Genomic DNA, 6,000 nt, shown 5'->3' with positions numbered 1-6,000 from the left:
CAGTCCTCAACCTTGCTCGGCTTTCTAGAGTCTGTCTCATGCCGGCAGACACCCCATAGTTATTATTCTGTCTGCCCTCAGCAACATTTACCAGTTAGGGGGAAAAAGAAAGCCAGAAAATTGTTGCTATGGGCTCTGTTTTGTGGAAGTTAAAATGCTGGAGCAAGAATCTGATTGCTTGATAGCTCCATCTCTCTCTCTCTCTCTCCCTCCTACCCTCCTACTCCCCACACCTTCTTGTTCTTTTCCTCTCCCCTCCACCTCCTTCCCCCACCCCGCTCCCCCACCTTTTCCCACTCGTCTCCCCTCTCTCCACTGGCCTCCCGGGTCCTGCCCCCACATTGGGCTGGAGGAGAGCCTTACAGGTTGTCAATGAAACATGGAATTATTTCCTTTGATGGCTTAGATAATAGTAAGAGCCAAAGCAATGAGTGAGGTCGGCTGAAACCAATGCAGTCCTGCCCGGGACTGGAGAGCCAATCGCAAGAGCAGAGGGCGGGGCGTCGGCGCCAGCAGATAATTGCTAAGTGCATCGCTAGCACAGTTGGTCCGAGCTGCCGAAAGGTCTGGTCGCAGAGACAGGAACGCGTAATCCTCAGCGTGCTCCAGCCCACAGCTTCGCTCCACTGCTCGGCAGGGCAGCTGGCCTCTGGGCACCGGCCCCTCTGCTTCGCGGAAAAGGTACCTCTGCCTGTGTCCCGGGGGTGCAGCGCCTGCGTCTCCATTGCCAGTGGCTTTGCAGTTTAGCCTAGGTGGAGGGATTGCAGAAAGAAAAGTTTCTGGGAGGAAATGTGACAAAGGTGGGAAATCACTGTCTTTTGTTGGGAGGAAAACAAGCGGACAATTTGGGAAACTTCTGCGCTGGTAAGAAATGGGCTTGTTTACTACTTCTAATTAGCTGCGCTCAGGTCTGTCTCCAAATAGGTCTGGTCTCGGGCTAGGGTGTCTGCAGGGCTGGGGTGGAGATTCGGGTGTGCTGGGTGAAAGAAGTTGGATCCCAGGATGTGCTGCTTCCTGGTGCACCCATCATGGGTAGGCTGGTTCCGAGAAACGTGATTGGTTGCTTGTGTTTTCCTCTATAGGGTCTCTCCCCTTCGTATTACCTTGATCTGCCTTCCCCAAACTATTGTGACCTTCAGCTGGAGTCCTTCCTCAAACTTCTGCCTCCTTCCTGCCTCCTGCCCTGTCTCAGTTCATTTTATTTGTGGAAGGAGACATTCTCCAGGGTGGGGGTGGGGGGTGCGGGTGGGCTATTCTGTTTGACCTGGTGGGCACCTACATGACAACTTGGTGACACACCATTAAAACAATTCTCAGAGGAAAAGAAATCACATAATCAATTAGCTCCTGAAAACTCTGGAAGACTTTCCAGGCTTGGGGTGTCCTGAAAAAAAAAAAAGAAAGAAAAAAACAAAAAAACGGGTTAGAGAGTTCGGTTTGGTACTGTTTGAAGCTTACTCTTTTGTCCCCAGAAGAGGCGTCTGGCCTGGAGCATCCCCGCAGCTCTGGGAGGTGGAGGCTGGTGGAGGGGCTGGCTCCCTGTAGGTGCGCAGGTAGTTTTGGTGCACAGGTGCATTTGTGGCAGAGGTGATGCTGAAGTCACCATCCACACTGCTTCTGCTAACTGCTCTTCAAGTAAAACAGCTCACCCTGGCAGGCAGCTGGTTCAGCCCAGAAGCACCCTTGAGCGTTCTAAATCATGAGACCTCAAGGGACTCTCTTGCTCTGAGACCCTTGGGAAACTCCTTTCTCCCTCTGCCTCCCCTGCCTTTGGCTTCTGCCAAAGGGAGATGTTAGGGAGGTGAGCCACTAGGAAGCAGGGACCCATGGGGAAGCAGGCAATATGCTTGGTCTTGAACTTCCTTCGTCTTCTGCGAAGGCAGCTTCTGCTTGTGTGCCCACCGCACTTCACCAGGTACGCTGCCTACCTGCGGGATACTCTGAAGCTGATAGTCTGGGGGAGATCTTCCAAGTCCCAGGGGTGTTGGAGAATTCAGATGATTTTCTTCTCTCCAATTCCCATTAAACCTGCAGCTAGGGAATTCGATTCCCAGTCCCCACAAGAAATGCATGTTCGGGGAGGGAGTCTCCAGTGACACCTCTTCCTCAGGGCACCCTTCCGCGGAGATGCAGATGATAGTCTTGATTCTCCAGCTCCACAAATCCCTTTCACTTTTTAATTCTTATTTTCTTTAACCACCACAACAGATTCTCCTCCACCTCCTGTAGGCAGCTATTTTGGGTGGGAACTGTGATTATTGAAGCTCTATTTACAATGGTTAAAAAATGCCTGCCTATTTTTTGGGGGGGATGGGGTTCAAAATACCATCAGCGTTCTCTTCTGTACATCTTATCTGACAGTAAACAAAACAAATTTGCAGCCCTGCCAATTATAATCCCTTTGTGTTTGGGGGGCCTGGAGTGGAAGCTGAACTTTTCCCAGCTGTTGGGCATGGTTAGCCATGGACGTCGTCCTCTGTGGCCTCTCCGGGGCACGTGACCCCAGGGAGCCCAGGAGGGGCAGCCCCCTGCACGTGGGGGATCTTGCATGAGAGCACCTTGGCTTTCATGCAGGCAGTAAGGAAACCAGAAAATGCTTTTGAGTTTGAGGATAGCAAAATTGGGGGTTCCCTTTAATTGATGCCGGTTTGTTGGATTTCTATCGTGATAAGAAACATTAAAAGTAAGGCATTTGAAACAGCTCCTGAAGGGTGACTCATGCACAGAGAGAAGAGGCAGTGTGGGGGGAGGGGGTGGAGGGGGCCTTGGAAAGTACAAGTGGGACACACTGGAGCGCTCGCTTTCCTTCCCTCTGCCTCCTCCTCATTCCTCTCTCTTGTTCCCCATTCGGAACAGAGATCATTAAAATAACAACTTTAGACCAAAAAAAAGGATCCTAGGAGCTGAAAAATAATTGACGAAGTGCAAAACACCCTCATCACAGCTTCACCTTGGATGGGGTGAGGTGTGAAACCCAGGACCCAGCGCCTCTGCTGCGATCCAGTTTGGAGAATCGAATTGCTGGTGTTAGGCTAATTAACTCCTTGTGAAGCTGCGTGCCTGTTTGTGTATGCAAAGACCGATGGATGCTCAAGAGATTAAATGTGTTACTTGTCATTTCATCAAACATGATGGCTTTGGCCAGGACCCTGGATAAGCACCATCCACAGACCCAGCGTTTTCTCCTCTTCCCAATTGGGCAAACTGGATCTCTCTCTCTTTTAACCAACTATGGTGGGAAGGGGTTGTGTCCTTCTGCTTTTCCAAGCTCTGCGTGAGTTACCTGGCAAATAAAAGTCCTCTCTTTACTCTTCTGTCCCTCCATCCCTGTCATCCTTCTGTTATCCCTTTTCATCATAAACATATCCGTAAGTAATCTTTTTGCCAACCTACTTTGATCTTGTCATTTTGTGTTGATTTTTCTGTTAAAGACAATTGCCCCCTGAAATAAGACTGAAAACATATTAAAATTTTTATCAGAGAAGAGCCTTTTTGCCTTCTACTTTAACATTTAATTTTGTGGCTTTGGGGAAGTCTAATAAGCACGTCTATTGTGTTAGTTGTTTTGGTAAACGCTTTTGCAATGTCTTGTTTTTTTCTGTGGATGTGTGAATTCCCTGACTGTCCTAGGGGAAGGTATTTCTGGAGATTTGAAACACTCAAGAACATCTCAGAAAGTTGAAGAGGTTGGAGCACACTATTTCCATCTATTAAAGGTGGGGTGAAGGCTATTTTGAAACCTAGACCTTGAAATGTATTAACCACACTCTGTTATTTTCCCTTTTCATCTTTCATTTAGGAAATTTTCATAGCCCAAATTATGAGTAAATTGTTCATCTGTCTCACTCACTTTCCCATGCTCGTGCCTCTTCCTCCCTTCCTCCCTTCTCCCCTTGGGAGATATTTCACACTGAAGCGGGTATCTAGGTAATCTTAATCTGATACATAGGGGTACCTCTCTTTCCTGGTTACTTTTTGTTTCTTCCTCCCTTTCATTTCAGGGGTCCCCAGGGTGGAGATCTAATTGTAGATGCCTTGTGCACTCACTCCTGGAAGAGTTAACCAGGGGACAACAGGAACTGTGGGATGTGATGGGAGCCTGTCCTGGGGACAATGAGGTAATCCTTTCCCCAAGTTCAGTTCTATACAGTACAGACCTCGCCAGAGCACCTGGAGTGGTGCAGCTGACCTGTGTGAGGCGGACAGGGCAGATGCTTTGAATCACAGTCCTGTCTGACACCCAGGGAGTCCCACCAGGCGCAAGCCCTCACTGCGCCACTGTCCAGAGGCCTGTGCCTGCTGCAGCCCCACGCACAGAGCTGACCTTGGAAACATTAGCATGCAGGGAAATTTGTCTGCTGTGCTCTCAGTTTCTTTGTTCTTTGTTCTCACCCCTAAATCTATTAATAGTTGGAAAGGATCGAATCTACTCATTCATACTAAGGTGTGAGCAGTTAATAGTGTTGCCACTTACAGAAGTATTTAAGTTCTTAAAGGAAATCAAAGATGTGTGCATGTTCTCGTTTATAAGTGGGAGCTAAGCACTTGGACATGAAGAGGGGAACAATAGGGGCCTACTTGAGGGTGGAGGGCGGGACGAGGGTGAGAATCAAAAACCTGCCTATCAGGTACTATGCTTGTTACCTGGGTGACGAAATAATCTACTTGTACACCAAACCCCTGCGACGTGTAATTTATCCATTATAACAAACCTGCACATGTACCCCTGGACCTAAAATTAAAAAGCTGGAAAGAAAACAAAAGATGTGCGCAGTCGAATTCCAGGCACCTGCTAGTGGGATTGGGTAGACAGAGTTTGGATGGGGAGCAGAGTGAGGAATGGTGGTCTTCACTTTTTAGCTCTGGCTGGTCCTGGTCTGACCCGTGCTGAAAACATGCTGCAGTGTCTCAGGACTTTGTGATGTTACTATCTGGACTCTGGCACTTGAGCTAGATCCCTCAGATTCGAACTTGGGCACGTGCTTATGTGCCCTTTCTGACTTTCAATCCCCTTAGACATAGAGCCTGAGGTCAGGACCACGTTCTCACAGGCTCCTTTCCGCTCCAACCTTCTCTCTCGATTTTGCTACAGAGCCCTACGTCCCACTGCAGATGCTACAGCTCTGGAAGCTCTTAGAGCTTGCAGAGCATCCTCCCGTGTGGGCCATGGTGATCAGCAGTGCTTTCAGAGCTGGAATCCATGAGGGCAGCTCGGAGGGAACAGGGGTTGTTGTACCAGAAGAAACACAGGATGAGGGCTGATGTAATAACTGATTTTGGTTTAGGAGGGGATGTTACATGGAGGATGGCGACCAGCTGTTCTCCATCTCCAGCAAGGATTGAACTAGAGAAAATAGACAGAAATTGCAGCAGATGGACTTAGATTAGGTATGAGGAAGAATTTTCCATCAGCAAGAGTGTTAAAAAGGGAAGGTTGTTGAGCCTCTGTGATGGTCTTTAGGAAATGGATAAGCCAGGGGCTTTTAGCTGGAGGAGGAGCCATGGATCTGTGAGGAGGGAAAGATAAGGGCCATTGAATCCAGGCATCTGTGCCCTCTGCTGATGAGAACGCTTACCTATTTCTCCAGAACCTCACCTTCTCTCCGGGGCTATTGAAGTGGCTGAAAACCAGAGTCCCTGGGATGAAGGAAGAAGGAGTGTAGCCTGCCTGGGCTCCTCCCCTGAGCCTGGAGACCCCTCCCATGCCCTGCACCAGCTGCCACCTGGACTGGCAGATTCTGTCGACTGTGTGGGGATCTTTCATCAAGTCTAATCTTTCACTTCCAGATGTGGAAGATGATGCCCAGAGAGGTAGCAGGCCTTGGCGTTGTCACACAGTGGCCGATAGCAGAGGGAGGACCAGAATCCAGGTCCTCCATCTCCCAAGTCAGTGTTATTTGCTTTGTAGCTCATTTTCTTCTCGTTTCCAAATTGAATAGACCATTTGCTTTCTCTAGGCTCTTAATTTCTCTGTAACCAAATGGCAAAGACAGGGACACC

General features: G+C 49.0%; 1 protein-coding gene across 1 annotated transcript in view; it reads left to right on the top strand.

Moving 5' to 3' along the window:
• Window positions 1-540: 540 nt before the first annotated feature.
• The window catches only part of ZMAT4 (zinc finger matrin-type 4), a 382,122-nt gene continuing 376,662 nt past the window's right edge, over window positions 541-6,000 (top strand). Inside the window, exon 1 of the mRNA XM_033232049.1 lies at window positions 541-681. The gene's annotated coding sequence lies outside the window, so the exon portion shown is untranslated. The remainder of the gene's footprint in view (window positions 682-6,000) is intronic.

Source organism: Trachypithecus francoisi, unplaced genomic scaffold, assembly GCF_009764315.1.
Source record: "Trachypithecus francoisi isolate TF-2019V2 unplaced genomic scaffold, Tfra_2.0 Contig01440, whole genome shotgun sequence".
Taxonomy (NCBI): Eukaryota; Metazoa; Chordata; class Mammalia; order Primates; family Cercopithecidae; genus Trachypithecus; species Trachypithecus francoisi.
Note: the sequence above shows the minus strand (reverse complement) of the source record. Positions and strands in the feature narration are given on the sequence as shown.